At 35.7% G+C, this 16,879-nt stretch overlaps 1 protein-coding gene across 4 annotated transcripts in view; it reads right to left on the reverse strand.

Annotated features, from left to right (window-relative positions):
* LOC147073579 (tripartite motif-containing protein 2-like) overlaps positions 1-16,879 on the reverse strand; it is a 197,970-nt gene that overhangs the window by 58,569 nt on the left and 122,522 nt on the right. The window lies entirely within an intron of this gene.

Below are 16,879 nucleotides of genomic sequence, written 5' to 3' on the forward strand. Positions count from 1 at the left end.
CATGAAATATGTTTCTACATTTAGAAATTAGAAATTAAATTCAAGTTCAACAGTTCTACTTTTGTTTCCAAAGTATTGAACAGTTCTAATTCTGATACCAAACCCTATTTTCCATCACAATTTTATACCACACAGATGTGATTTTGATTCGAATATTATATGCTAGTCGTACATTATGGGCAGAAGAATAATTTGGCATTCTTAGTTAAATTTCGATATATTTGCGACAGTTCTACTTTTGATACTATGCGACTCATATATGCATTAAATTATAACTTGAGAAAATCGGCATTTATATACAGTATTTTTTGATTTTCAAAAAGAATTCGATAGAGATGTGGTAAAATGGTTGAAGTATTTAAATCGACAGGAATAGATTAGTTAGAATTACATCCTGGCAACAAAGTGCCACTGTTAAAGTTAACAACAAAGTGAACAAAAGCATAGAGATTCAAAGAGGAGTGAAACAGGGCTGCACAACTCCATTTGGGCAAATAATTGTTCATGAAGAAGTAAAAACTTGATAATTTAAGTATTTAAGGCACCTCAGCTGAGGCGTGGTCTAAAAAGATCGTGACTAGGCGATGCGCGGATTGCGATGACGCAAGCCGAACGAAATATAATTTGTCATAAAAGTTCAACATGCGTCCTTTTTATGTTATGTTTATTATTATATTCGTAATAATAATAGTATATTCATTGGCATGTTTTCTTTATCAAGTACCTACATGCGGAACGTTTTTTAGTCATCTTTACACGATTCAAGAATATATTCATCCGACTCCATCACAAAAGACATTGACGTGCGAACAGGTCGACTAAACCTCTCCGAATGGCAACGCGGCCAAAATTCGTTCCACATAGTGTTGAAAATTATTTGCCGTTTCACTTATGTACGCTCTTAACAATTCCAAATGAATTAATAAACAATTTTAACTTCTCTTTTATATATAAAGAAAATTTTATGTAGAGTATGAACGATGCCCGATAACGGATATGACACAAAAAGATGATTTTTTTGTCTGTAATCTTAACTTATATTAACATGGACCAGTGGTGAAGAGGGCGGAGGTACGATGTGGAGATTCGACACAAATCGTGAATATGTACTAAACTGTGCCAAGCATATTTATTTGTTTTCGTTGAACCAACAATACAAATTGTAGATGATGTTCGTTAGTTTTTAAAAGCTAATAAACCCTGCCTAGATCAAACCAGAATTACGTATAGCGTATATACATGGATGTTTGAAAGTGATACTGATAAAAAAAATACTTAATTGAATGTCATATTCTTATCTTTACCACTGATTCATAGATAACTAACTTACCAAGCAATTGTCAATAATTATTGTTAATGATATATTTGTGTTATGTGATATGTCTAACTGCCAGAAGCGAATAGTTATCTATTCAATTGTATGATACGTATATTAGGCATCCGGATTAGGGAATCCAATCCCGAGCTAAAATTCTAATCCCGGGATTTCGGGATTACAATTTGACAATCCTGGGATCCCGGGACTGGTCCGGGATTAGCATTTTTTTCCATTGTTAATATAAAAATTTTATATTTACAAATAACATTGATAAAATCGGTCAAAAATAAATCTAGTATAATTTATACTATTTAAGACATTTATTGTTAATACATACCTTATCTTCTTGGAAATACATAAGTTTAATGGAGTAAATCATATTGTAATATAAATAATAATGTGAATTTAATATGAGATTGGTGTTTTTGATAGTAAATACTTAATGAATGGGTGGGTTAGCGAGATTTAAAATAGTAAAGCAAATCATGGTGTACTTTGGCCTTTCTGCTTCATAAATCTAATTAGTCAGCCAAATATGAAACTGCCGTAAAACGTATGAGATCGTGGTGGAATTACTTTGTTAATAGTGCGAAGCATCGTTTTTTCCCCAATCTTCTCATTTTTATTAATTTATGTGAAAAAATAAAATGAATAGGCAACTTACACATTACAAACTTCATTCAAACTTACTTTATTTCTAATGTAGTCATTTGTTATTAAAAGTATTTTTTCTGTTATATTTTCGTTTTTATTTTAATTTTCATAAAAATTGGAAAAAATCAATCCCGAAAGTTTCGAGATTATGTTTATCAATCCCGGGATTCATAGGTATCGAAAATAGCTCGGGATCCCGGGATTGGAATCCCTAATCCGGATGAGAAGCAGTTAGACACAAATATTAAATAAATCGATTCTACATAATATTATACTAATACTAGCTGACCCGGCAAACGTTGTTCTGCCATATAAATTATTTCTAGTGAATATTTTGGTTGTTAAATAAAAAATAACGAATGTATCTATCGTAAGTGTGTGGGGATGGGATCTAAGACAGAAAGATGAATAGAGCGCTGTAGACGATGACCGCCGATAAAAACAAAAAAACATCAACCATTCATTTTCTCAATTCAAAATGAGTAATGATGTTCATAATGGATGAATTACCTGTGACAGGATCTCGTTGTTTAATGTGTATGCAATATCCGTCTTATCCCTTCCAGAAAATTAGCGGATATTGGAGAGCGTCGTATGAACGGTGTGTGTCAGCGATGAACTCCAGATTATTGTTTCTTCTTCGAATCACGATTTCTCGCGTCGATGTGCGGTCGCCAACCATGATTCCAGCAATGCCGTCAACAACAGGCACATTGAATCGACGCACGTGCTCTCCAGCTGGTGTTTTATCAGTATTGATGACAATAGCGTGATTGTCACTTTGCAATTCGTGCATGTGTGCTTTGAAGAATTTCAATAATTCATTGTGCTCATTCAACAGGGCGTTCAGTTCGCCGACGATGCGCCTGGCATTAGGCGAATTGAGGCTATTGTAGCCGCAACGTGCATCCACATGATTGATTTCCTCACCGCCCATGAAGTAGATTTGTAAAAAATTATGTGGTTCGTTTGGCATTGGCAGCAATGAGCCTACTTTGTGGTATACTTGGCCTTTGATTTTGAACGTAGAATGGAATTGTTGACCATTTGCCGCAGTATTGTGAACTATTTCTGTTGCTCCCAACGAAGTCATTTGGAAGCATGAATTGAATGTGCGAATGGACTTCAGGAACAGGTTTGAATCTGGAACCGTGCCGATGAGCAAGCCGTTCAATGGTTCTGGTGGTATCTCAATTTCTGGTAGTTGCACTTTTCCTGATGCGCAACACATCCCGGCTGACTAATGTTTGAATTTGAGCGCATGACAATTGGGACATTCTTTGTCCATAGCACCAATCAGCACTTTCGGATGAGCGGAATATTCAATATCTGGCTCGTACTCGAATGCGAGACGAAGGAACGAAGCGGATGTAAATGTTCAATGTACTTGTTGGCGTTGTCGGTCATTTGCTCTGCGTGTGTTAACTGCGACCCGGCGCGCTTGGCTCCGTTCCAATTGTCGTTGTTGATTTCGTTCAGCTCGTACCTCTTGTGATTGAGATGCACTCAATTGCGACATGCTTACACGCACATTTTTGTTATCTTGTTGGATTTGTTCGTCTGTTCTTTCTGCTCTACTATTTCGCATGTTTGTTGCTTTATTCGTTCGACGGCCCAAATGGCCCCCCTTGCGTCTTGCTGGCATTGTGACTTTGATACACGCACATAAAAATAGATAAATTAAAATAAATCGTACAAAATTTTGCACGCACTGCGTTGTGATATGCCGAATGAAATGTCAAAATGACGCGACGCTTCTCTTGAATTCATCTCGGACGTAGCGCCATCTGTCATTCAACAACATAAATAATTTCGTTCTGTTACGAACGACGGTTAAATTTGTTCATACAAAAATAATAAAATCGCGATTAAAAAATGGGAGGGTGGGGGTAGGAGAATGAAAATTTGGGGTTATAGATATTTTTTATGCCAAATAATAAAAAAAATACAAAAAAAAAATTGTCAAAAAAATAAAAGAAAATTTTTCTGGATAGAGATACCCTAATCACCTAACGGTATGAAATATACTTGTTGACCTATTCTCATACCGAACAAATATACATAAAATAATTCATAAAAATCGGTCGAGCCATTTCGGAGGAGTTCGACCACAAACATCGTGACACGAGATTTTTATATATATAGAAATATACATCAGTGGCGTGCGGTGACCTTTTTGGTGGGGATGCTGTTCAATAAAAAAAAAACAGAAGTAGACCTACTAACATAATATTTGCTAAATAATATCTTTGTAACTAATTCAGTATTGGCGAATGAAGTAGTATAATGTGTGTGGTATCACGCTAGGTACATGGTAGCTGTAAGATACTTACTAAAAAAATAATAAATGAACGCAATATTTTTCGGCTTACACGTCAGTTTATAATGTTGTGAGCTCCCCGGTTCGAATCCTGGGTCTGGCAAATACACATACCTACTGATTTTCAATTTGTGTTTGGAGTCAGACTATGGAACTAATACGTTGAGCAAATGGCCAACACCCGTTTCTCGTAAAAACAAAAATCTGTTGATACAAATCTCCCCTGATGATCTTATTAGGATCGGACATGGTCTAATAATGAATGAAAGAATATGTTACTTTCAATAGTTACGTTTCTATTGTAATGTGCATTAAAGAAACGTAACCGAAACGCGCATTCAATCTTGATAAAATTTGCGGGCTTTGTATTTCTTTTATTTTATGACCTGGCCGTCACTCACTGGCTTTACAGTTTCGGAGCGGAATGCAGAAACATTTGTCATAACTAAAATTTCCTTAGCAGAAAACACTATGCAGAAAAATTGTCCTTAGTTAAGATCATTTCTATTGAAAATAATACCATATTAAAAAATTCTCTTTCCTATAGTTTAGGTAAATTATTTTATAATTGTTAAACGATGACAAAAATATGACAACTGCATTTTATAAATGCAATAACTATAAATACATATTAATATTTAATTATAATACTCTTATGTTTCCGTTATAAGTCATTATACGTGATTCCACAGGCACCGCAAGATATTTTTTTAACATGGTAACACTAGCGTCAAGTGTCATTCTATCATCTGGCATCTTGTATTTCTGCGTGCTGGCGTATAAAAGTAAAATAATATTCTGCAAGTACATTCCAAACGAATTAACACTATCAATAGCCATATTGAGATACATTGTTAAATGAAAATGAGTGTATGGTCTGTTTTATAGACATGCGAATTTATTTTGACAGCAGCTGTCAGTGGTAAATGGTAATACAGAAGGGGGCGTGTTCATAACAAAAGTAGTCTATGGTTAAAGATTCCTTAACTCTATACTCAGGATTGTCTATAGTTAAGTCATGCTTTTCGGCGACTTATCCTAAGGATCGAAATCTTAGATTGTGTATGCCGCTTTCGGTCCATGGTTTTCGAATTTCGATCGTATTAATCCGTTCTGTGATTTCATTCTTTCTTAATATTGATATGCTTGAAGTGACTTAGGGCATGAGGTTTATGAGCCGAACGGGTCAAATCGCACTAAGACCGGACCTGCTTCCTGTACAGTTTAAAGCTGAAACTTTCTTCAGCCCAGTTCACGATTTTCGTATTAGACCGCGGCTTGTACGGCTCCAACATGTTTTACATTAGGGGCGGCAGGGATCAGGCGGCGTGGGACACGAGCGAGCGTGCGGTTCGCTCCGACAACGTGTTCGCGTAGAATGACGTTCGTGCCAGCGAGGAACGTGAGCACACTGCCAAAGTCCGCACCATATGGAAACGATAATAGTTAGTCTTGTAAAAGCCATAGGTATCTACCAGAAAGTGAGCAAAAGTCAGACTTGACTGTCAGTCGAGTGAATAAAAATGAATGCACACATACCTACCTTTACTTATACTTTATATAGTACCTACCAGTAGCGAAGGGTGGATATAGTCTGTTAAACGCCGCCTTAAATAGTGCACATTAAACTTTGTTAGTCATACGCATTTGTTTTTTATTGAACTGAGACTACGTTTTACAGATGGTATTGATAAGTTCTTTAAAAACCAATTAAACCCTGCCCAACCCAAACCATAATGAATATGGGTCGATTATCTGGTGTCCTTATGAGGTTTCCTATAAGCTTATTTTATGACGCGTCCAGAAGAAATTTCTTCGATGTCTTTAGTTTAAAACATTTAACTATTTTCCTTTCGATAATTCGTCAGATGATTATTTTCCGACTGCCTTTCTACAAGGCATGCTTACTTTTCACTCTCTTGAATCTCGTCGGTCTCTTCCGCTGTTGAAACACTTTAGCCTGTTATCGCGAGGGATGGTTTCCAATGCTGGTGTCCTAATGAATTTGAATTTCCATGCGCCTGTCAATTACCTACGTGGTCGCAGCCATGATTTATTCTGGATTGGAACCGTTTCTTCGTGTCAAGCCTATCAGGCACCATTAGCGAGGGGTGCAAGATTAGTAAATGCGCTCCCTAAAGACATAGACATTTTCAATGATGTAGGTACTTTGCATTTTGTTTTTGAAACTGTATTTTTCTGTACTAAATTGTACTTAAGTATGTTTTGATATTTTTTTTTTGTTATTATATATATATTTCTTTTTCTATATTCTCGTCTCCCTTGTGAGGGTAATGTTTAACTTATAATGTAAATCTCATGTTGTGTACGTCTTGAATTTAGATTTGTTATGTCCACAATGTTTTGTATTCTTAAATAAATAAATAAATAATAGTTTTGGTATATTTTGGACGATACGACAAAATTGTGCACACTTTTTCATTCATACTTATTTTTGTTTTCGTTGGATTAAAAATACATAATTAACAGTTAAAAAATAATATTCAATCTAGAAAATAAATGTGGGTATGATTTAATTGATTATATATTAGATATTATATAGATAGACGAGTATTTTTTGACTATTATCTATTATGGCTTCATTTTAGCAGGGTATAATTGAATTCATAAAACTAACCAACACCATCTGTAAATTAATTGTAGTCATATTTCAATGAAAACAAATACGTATTAGGCGTAAAACCCACTTAACGCAGCAAGTGAGGCTCTCGCGCAAAATTTCACAAGTGGCGCGTAAATCATCGAAAATACAACGTAATCAAATACGCCAGCGCACACTGGATTTGACGACACATTGTGCCCGCCTGCCCCATGAGTCATCGTTTTTTGGCTTCTCAGCGATACGAATTAACGAAAATACAACGTAGTCCATTCATTGAACACGGCTAGCAAAATCAGGCTCCTGGCAGCGTCGTCGATAGACGGGCGAGAAGCCATTATTTAATAACAGTGAACTCTTTGTTTAGTTATTGCGTGTCCGATATTTCGCTGGTATAATAATGTCATCGTGAATATTAATTACAAGCCCCGAGAAATTTAATAATATTTTTATTGCTTTGTTATGAGAGACGCTGATAATAATAATTATTTTGTGCTCCTTGAGCCCCTTATTACATAGGTGAAGGGTAATGCGCGGGTGGGAGGGGGCCTACTTCGTAGAGAGCGCACCGAGCGCCGTGTTGGTGGGCTTTATGCCTTACTGAGAAAATTTAGTGTGCACTATTGATGGCGGATCTTAACAGTCTACCTCCACCCTTTGCCACTGGTACCTGCACGAGTTCCCAACATATTTTTTTAAATAATTTAATAATAATAAACTGCGACCTCCACACCACATTATCGTAACATTGGAAGTTAGCTTACAATCAATTAAAGTATTTTACTTTTCCATTTGAGTCATTTTTCCGGGATTCGCCTTTCGGCACCTTCAGGCACTGTGCACAATCACTAATGGCAAATGCACGTATAAACATACATAATTAATACATTGGTGAGTAGATATGCATAATGCCTAAAGATGGCGAACAGTGAGACCGGGTCGCAAACATCACTCAAATGAAAAAAAGTAAAAAAAAATTTTTAATCAAACAAAAACATCAATTGGAATTTAAATTGAAATTCCATCAGTACCCTCAAATTGCATTTTAATAGGGTTGCAGAAAACCGATTTAAAAGAAAAAATCAAAATTGTATTTGTGGATTATCTTACTTATCGAGACTACTACAACGATAAATCATTTATCTCGGAGTCTGTTCCTACCTAACTCACGGATAGAGACATTAAATTCAGTGTACTTGACTTGATAGTGGTGTAACAATCGAAACATATCGAAGAATAAACCGACATTTGCGGAATTTAATATAATTTGTACTTAATTATCATTCCGCAAAATGCAAATTTAATAAGTAAATTCGGTACTGTTCGGTTAAAGCGGATACAGCGGAAAACGCATTTTGAAAATAGCCGATAAACTGGATTATTTGTTAGTTTGGGTTAGTTTAGGTTAGGTTTGGTTAGGTTAACCTAACAAATAATCCAGTTTATCGGCTATTTTCAAAATGCGTTTTCCGCTGTATCCGCTTTAACCGAACAGTACCGTAAATTCTAACCCAATTACTTAATAATGTACTTCAGAGAAGACGACACAGGTATCGATCATTATTAAATTATTAGACAAAATTATCATGTGGTAGTGCCACCTGTCAACATTATTGTCGATACACTCAATAATACTATCCACTTATAATGTATTCTCTCTGTCTCCCTCTCTGTCATGCGTATACGTTCTGTTTTATCGTACCATCATTATTATATTAACGTACTCTTTCTCCCTCTCTCACACATATTATGTACCTACATAATATATTTTCTCTCAATTACTTTCTTTTGATAATGTCCGATCCTAATAGGATCATTATGTGCCTCCACAGTGTGGAGGTTTGTATGAACAGATTTTTGTTTTTACGAGAAATGCATGTTAGCCACTTGCTAAACCTATTAGGGCCATACTCTGACTCCAAACACAGATTGAAAAATAATAGATGCGTATTTTCCAGACCCAGGATCCGAACCTGGGACCCACGACATTATAATCCGACGCGTAAGCCGCTCAGCCGTCGTGGGCGTAATAAGTACTGCCCACTTTTAATATAATATTCTGCCTGTTAGTATATTAATATACTCTTCTTCCCTCTCTCACACACATTTATGTATGTTTTCTCTTACCCTACCACTTTTAATATTCCCTCTCTCCTCTCGCTCTCTCCTGCAGTTTCGTATTATATGATATTTTTTCTCCCTCTCCGTGACAGACAGCGGACAGATTAATCAATACAAAATATATTATTATAATGTGTGTTATGTTTTCGAAAAATTAATGTGTTTGTAGAAATATTAAGTACAATTTCGTCGTGATTGATGCACTCAATCTGTAACAAATTAATAAATAAATAATTACAAGATAAAAAGAACTTTTTATATCCCACGTTTTCAAATTTTCTGTTGAATCATATAAACTTGACAATTCTGTGTATTAATAAATACTTTTTTTTGTACTTTATAGAAATACTGAATAAATATGAAATGTCATTTTGATTTCCATAGTAACGCACGTATATCTATTATTAATTTAGTTGCTATGACCCCCTTAGCAACCAATAATAGTGTTTTACTTTTTACGATTTTTTTCCGAAATAACTTTCCATACAAAACGGAATTAACTGAAAATGCATTCAATTCTGCTTAAAGACGGCTAAAAGTATTAAAAGAATGCATTGTCGTTGTGTTCTGATATATTCTAAAAGTTTCAAATGTCTAGCTAGTCGGGAAGTTAGTTAAAAATCTTCAATCGTCCAATACAAATCTTGGACAAACAAGAAAAAATTTGTACTGGACAAACAAGAATACGAGCTAATAAAAACGTGGTAAATAATTATAAGATGAAAAGAACTTTTTATATACTTACAACGTTTTTTAAATTTTCTGTTGAATCATATAAACTTGACTTGACTAGCTTAAACGATCAAAAAAATTGTAAGTACTTGATAGAAATAATACTGAAATGTCATTTTGACATTTCATATTGATTTCCATAGTAACGCACGTATATATTAATAATTTAGTTGCTAGGACCCCAGATAGCAACCAATAATAGTGGATTGGATTACGGATTTCTTCCGAAATAACTTTTCATACAAAACAGAATTAACTGAAAATGAATTCAATTCTGCTTAAAGGTGGCAAAAAGTATTAAAAGAATGCATTGTCGTCGTGTTCTGATATATTCTAAAAGTTTCAAATGTCTAGCTAGTCGGGAAGTTAGTTAAAAATCTTCAATTTTCCAATAAAAATCTTGGATAAACAAGAAAAAATTTGTACTGGATAAACAAGAATACCAGTTAATAAAAACGTGGTAAAAATAGTGGTGTTGTATAGTATTATATGAGTATATATTTTTAATTTTAATAATAATTATCGCGCACGCTTCCTTCTTTGATATGATAACAAATATCACACATCGGGTGACCATATGGTCCATATGTGAGTCCCCTGGACAGGCAGTTTATTCTATTAATATGAAGTTTTTAATGAGAATAAAATCATAACCTTGATGGTACTGTTCTCATTATGGACAGCGAGGCGTTACAAAATTTATTTATTATTACTATTAGGATCTGACATGACCAAAAGAAAAGAGGAAATACATGCTTCATTTAATTTCGTGAATATGCCGCCAAACTGTGCAATTTTGGATAATAATTATTTTTGTCTAATGAACACAATATGCATAATTTATTACGACTTGATAATCTAGTATATTTTCTGCCAACTAACTTATTTTCTTACCATATTAGCGTGGATATTTTAACATATCATTTAAGGCTATACCTCAGTTGAGGCATGGTCTAAAAAGATCGTGGCTAGGCGATGCGCTAATTGTGCAAATGACACGTGCCGAATGAAATATAATTTGTCATATAAATCCAACATGCGTCCATTTAATGTTCTGTTTATTGTTCTATTAGTAACAATAATAATATATTCATTGACATCTTTTCTTTATCAAGAAAATGGGTAACGTTTTTTAGTCATGTTTACACGATTTAAGAATTAATACCCCCGTCGCCATCACGAAAAAAATTGACGTGTTCACAGCTCGACTTTCGCTCTCAGATTGCCAGTCCAAAATTTCGTCGTACTTATAGTTGAAAATTATTTGCCGTTTCACTGAAGTATGCTCCTAACTCCAAAAGGAATAAAACAAATGATAAATATGATATCGAATTCAGGCAGTTAATTATCCCGATAAGTTTACTGTCAGGCGTGATATTTTTTAACATGACTGCCCATGACTGTGTTAACCGCGAGATGTCAAATGTCAATGAATAACACAGTTAACACGTCCTAGTTGATTCCAAATGTATCGCAGCACAATCTCCAATTGGATTTTTTTTTATCCAATTGGAGATTCTAATGATATACATTTGAAATCAAGTAAGACGTGTTAACGTGCTAAGAATTATTGTAGATGTCCCGCCTTATCTATGGAATTGTTCTGAGTGATATCAGTTTTATTTTGGAGCAATAAAAATAACGGAAATGTGTTTCCGTGTTAACTACATATTTAGAATAGACTTGATGGTATAATTTGTAATGTAATAATGACAGTAAGGCCCGTTTCAGACGGGATACTGGTGTCGCGCTCATATATAATAAGGAGGCCTTTGTATTTGAATAAAAGGGCCTTTGTATTATGTTTATGAATGCCCCAGAGCTAATGAATCAACGCGTGTCCGGTACACTTTTCAGTCGGCCGCTACATTCCCAAGCCACCGATACACTTGTTTTTATTACCGCAGCCAGTATTATGTTCTAATTTATAACGCGAAATTATGCATTGACTCATTAGCTCTGGGGCGTTCATAAACATAATACAAATGCCTCTTTATTCTAATACAAAGGCCTCCTATATTATATCGAGCGCGACACCAGTGCCCCGTCTGAAACGGGCCTAAGTAACACTATGAAAACCACTGATTTAGATTATTAGGGTTCGTGGTTGTCATAAACTGACTCATATTACAATAATAATATGCAACAATGAGTACATGTTTATGCAATAACTTGTGGCTTGTGCCCATAGACAGCCATTGCAAATGACACCATTGTTCGGTGCGTCGGTTTTTCCTTTAATCCCGCAAAGGGCATCCGCAAAAATAATGCACGGCCATCGCCAGACAATGTGCCAGGAAATGTGATTTATTCACATTATTTCTAAGTAAGTTGCGGTATCCATCATTACGTCGGGGTTAAATAAGGTCATTTCCACGTATATTGTAAAGGACAGTTCAAGGAAAAACGAATAGTGTGTATCAATGGAGTATAATAGCCGTATGGTGTCTTTCGAGATCGGGCATGCTCTTCAAAAGCATATTATGCCTATATTGAAATTACAAATGAGTATTTTAAAATACATTAAAGTAAGATAATATATAGTCAGTGATGGCGAACCTATGACACGTGTGCCACCAGTGGCACGCCAGATGATTTTTCATGGCACGTGTTTGAAGAGAAAAAATATCTATAACAATAATAAATGACAGATCGCATTGTATAAAAAATTACAGGCAAAAACTCTTCAAGAAAAAGCATTATGTTTAATGTAAATATATCATCATTAGCCGGGGTCAATCTACTGCTGGATGAAGGCCTCCCCAAGCTTCATCCAAATCTCTCGATCCTGTGTCGTTCGCTGCCACGCATTTCCGCCGAACTTTACCAGTTCGTCAATCCAGCGGCTTGTAGGGCGACCCTGTGGCCGTTTTGTGCCCCTTGGGTACCACTAGATGACGGCATTTGTCCAGCGGCCGTCCTTTCGGCGAGCAATGTGCCCTGCCCATCTCCATTTCAGCTGTTTGGCAACGTCTATTACATCGCGTACTCCTGTCTGCTTCCTAACCCATTCGTTTCTCTTACGGTCCTTAGGTCTTAGGTTTTTCGGGTCTTGTGAAAGAATAACTATATCATCTGCAATGCGCAGGAGACTGAGGTGCTCCCCATTAATTGGAACACCCTTTTCCTCCCAATCAAGTTTCCTAAATATTTCCTTAAGAGTAGCGGTGAATAGTTTAGGTGAAATGGTATCCCCTTGCCGGACACCTTTGTTAATGGGGAATTTACACGACCGTTTGTGGAGTTTCACGCATGCTGTGGCATGTAAATATATAATTACATATTATTATGAAGGTCGTTAGGCTTTATGCGTCACATTTAACCTAACTTAACATATTATAATTATAACCTAACCTCATCAGGCGGCGGGGAATGTCGCGCCACGAACCTCTAATTTTGATCGATTTACAATGCTTGAGACCACTGTAGCGACAGAATGCCTCATCTGATCGGAGCAAAGGTGTCAATTTGTGCGTAAAGAACCAAACTAATTAATACATTAACAAAAAAAATCATTTCTATCAGTAAAAAATTACTGCACCAAATAAGAAACAAAAACTTGGTGAATCTTAGTACTTAGTAGTAATTCTGGCAGACATTTTCAAAATTGGTGGACCGAAATGTATGGCGTAAAAATGATAAAGCTATATTGTGTGTTCTGTTTTGTAAGTGGTATCCAGTAAATCGCCGACCTTCGAATAATCGTTATGATATCCAACATGTAGAATAGTGGACATTTCCTCTCGACAACTGACCTAGACGATTTCATTCTTCATCAAGTACCTATGTATCTCGTTCGCCTCGTTGTTAATCAAGGGCTTTTTGGAATAGATCGTCGATACCTCGTTTCCTACACCAATCTTGGAAGTCTTTTAGCCACGACTAGGGATTGCAATACCGAATGAAAATACTAATACCGGTATTTTGGTATTTCCTATTGAATACCGGTATTTATACCGGTATTCGTGAAATATACGGAAAAAATAGTATCTACCAATAAGCATACATATTAGTTAAACTCAATTTTCAATTAATTTATATCAATCATTCTTCGATAATATGTATGTGGCCCATGGCCCCCACAAAGGGGGGGCTGACAGGGCTCTAGCCTGGGGGTCCGGGCTCAGAAAGGGCCCGTCATGTCGAGTCTACCAGATACGTGAGATAAACACAGATCACAAATTTGCTCTAATAAATACACCTTAATTTTACCGCGTACCTATTGTCGAACAAGAATTTCTTGTCAACGTGTTAAAACTGTGAACTAACAAGCCCCTCCTGTTTTAGTCGCACTTCGACCACAGCGACTTCCGGTTATCGACGAGTTGTCCACGTGTTAAAACTGTGAACCAACAAGTCCTTCCTATTTAATTAATCGCAATTCGACTACAGCGACTTTCGGTTATCGCCTAGATCTTCTTGTCGGTACACCATTTGGAAAACGCTATTGCAGCGCGTCACACTGCCTTTACCTTAAGCGATAGGTAGGGGGACCGGCCAAACATCCTAGTCTGGGGGCCCGATCCACTGGTAATTCCATATATTTTATTAGTTTATTGCACTTTTTACACTTAGCAATATGTTTACTTCTATCCCGTGAGAAGTAAAACCAAACACAATGTTGCTCAGTTTTTTGTTCAACAAAATTATATTTCTCCATACACCTGACAACTTCTAAAATCCGCGAGCAACCGGCGAAACATTCGTATAAATTTGAAATGATGGAAGTCACCAAGTACCTATAGTGAAAATGTATTTCGCAAATCAGCACATGTCATTGCTTTTCACCAATGACATCTAAAGGAAACGGAAGTAAACTAGATATTGCGCAAGCCAACAAAAAAAAATTACAGTCCTGTTAAATCTTTTATGTTAAATTATACATTTTGTTTCAACTTTCAATACCGAATATATCGGTATTGTCTGATTTTTAATACCGGTATTCCAAAATATTGGGATACAGGTATTGCAATCCCTAGCCACGACGTTTTCTTCCTTGCTTTCACCTCGGAACACCATAAAACGAAACCAGTGGATCTATTCTATACACAGGGCGGCTATCGACGGTAGTTTACCATATTTATGCATCGAGGCGGTTAATTGTTACAATACGTTAAACTTTTAAACTGTCAAAAGGTAATATATTTTAACAGCCTGTCTCTTGGCTGTGTTAACTTTTAGAGCGAGATATTATACAGTTTTGACAATTATAATACATCAACAGAAAAATATGATAAACTACCGTCGATATCTGCCGATGTGTGTGCCGAGCGTGTTCAGAAAAAAATTCTTCGTCATCTCTATTTTAAAGTTTATACTTATTTTTCTTTTGACACCTTCTCAAACGAGTCTTTTCCGACTAACTTTCTTCAAGGCATGCTCGCCTTTCATTCTCTTGAAGCTCATAGGTCACTTCTGCTCTTAAAGCATTTTTCCCTGCTCTCACGTGGTATCATTTTCAATCCCGATATTCTAGAAAAATTAATTTTTTACGCACCCGTCAATTACATGCGTGGTCGCAAGCCATGACCTATTTTGGGTGAAAGCTGTTTCGTCATGTCAGGCTCACCAGGCACCAATTGCGAGGGCTGTGCGGCTGGTCAATGCACTCCCTAGAGATGTAGATATTTTTGGCGATCCATTATATATTCTGTTTTTTAAATTCTATTTTATTGTTTAATTTGTATTTTTTGAATTATTGTTGTTTATTTTTATTTTTATTTCTTTTGTATAAAACTATTTTTACTTTCTTTTTTTTCCTCCACCTTGTTTTTTCTGATTTTCTGAACTGATTACTTGTAATTTTTATTCTAAATGTCATGTTGTGAACGTCCTGAATTATAAATTTGTTATGTACTCAATATGTCTTTTTCAAATAAATAAATAAATAATTGCCTTTCGTATAGAATAGACCCACAGATAGTGTAAAATTGTTGTTTTGTTTTAAAATAATGATTTTACACAGTAAATTGGTGCTTAGATGAACAATATCACGTCATCAAAGTTTCTACAGGGATATGAAGATAATCTAATGGTACGTTTACATTTGACACTAATATCGTCATATTTATGTATGACACCATATTCACTTAAGTGTAAACAGTAAGTATATTTGTATCTGCCACTTATTTTGCGTGTGTCGACTCTCACCTACCACTTATTCAATCTACTTATATACGCAAATGTAAACACCGCGTATTCGACAAGTTCGAACTTGGAGCGATATATCACCGAAGTTGGACCACCGTCTACTTTTATGTCAAGTACCTGACACAATATTCGTAGTTTGACAGGTACCTAGTGAATTGCATATGTATATTTCTAAAACAACAGACAATCAATAATCATAGGTACACCATGAATGTATGCCCAACGTTTACGTTAATAAATGTACTGTAGCGATCTGTCAAAAATCATAGACAATGAGAAATAAATCGGATGTGCCGTGTTCTATGGATTTTGTTCGAAAATAAAATATCGCTTGTTCTCGGCACATACGATTAATTCTGATGCACTCTGTGAAGAAAAAATGCGCTTCAAATGGTATTACCTAATTCATTTTGGCCCACACCTGCACTCGTATTAGGTACGATAATATTATATTGAATATGCAATGACGATCAAGTGCTAGATATCGCAATGTTACTGTTAATCGTTCTTCTACGCATTTCTGAATTGTGTGTCTTGTTTTTTGGCAAAAGGTCCAATCTTGCAAACTAAAGTTCACAAATTGAGTTGGATCTTCGATTTTAAACTCTGACATTAAACGGAAGGCACCTAGTTCTTCTCGTCGCTGAATCCACTCCCGCACCCATCTAGACCATTTTTTCCTCCTTTTTGTTGCAAAAGACTTAAAATAATAACACTCGCTGCTTTCTTTTTTAACATTCCCATATTGACAACTGACATAACGTTTTTGAGAAGTATACAAAATAAGTGTCCGAATAAATTACAATATCATATGTAAACACCGCATATATTTATTCCAATGTTGCCATTGAATAAAGTGTCGAGACTTTATTTCAACGAGAAGTATGCCAGAATTTTATATGCAGGTGTAAACAGTAAATGAAATTTTATGTCCGACACATAAAATAAGTATAATGGTATAAGT

Source organism: Rhyacophila brunnea, unplaced genomic scaffold (genome assembly GCF_057557595.1).
Source record: "Rhyacophila brunnea isolate RB1 unplaced genomic scaffold, BYU_Rbru_1.0 scaffold_17, whole genome shotgun sequence".
Lineage (NCBI taxonomy): Eukaryota > Metazoa > Arthropoda > Insecta > Trichoptera > Rhyacophilidae > Rhyacophila > Rhyacophila brunnea.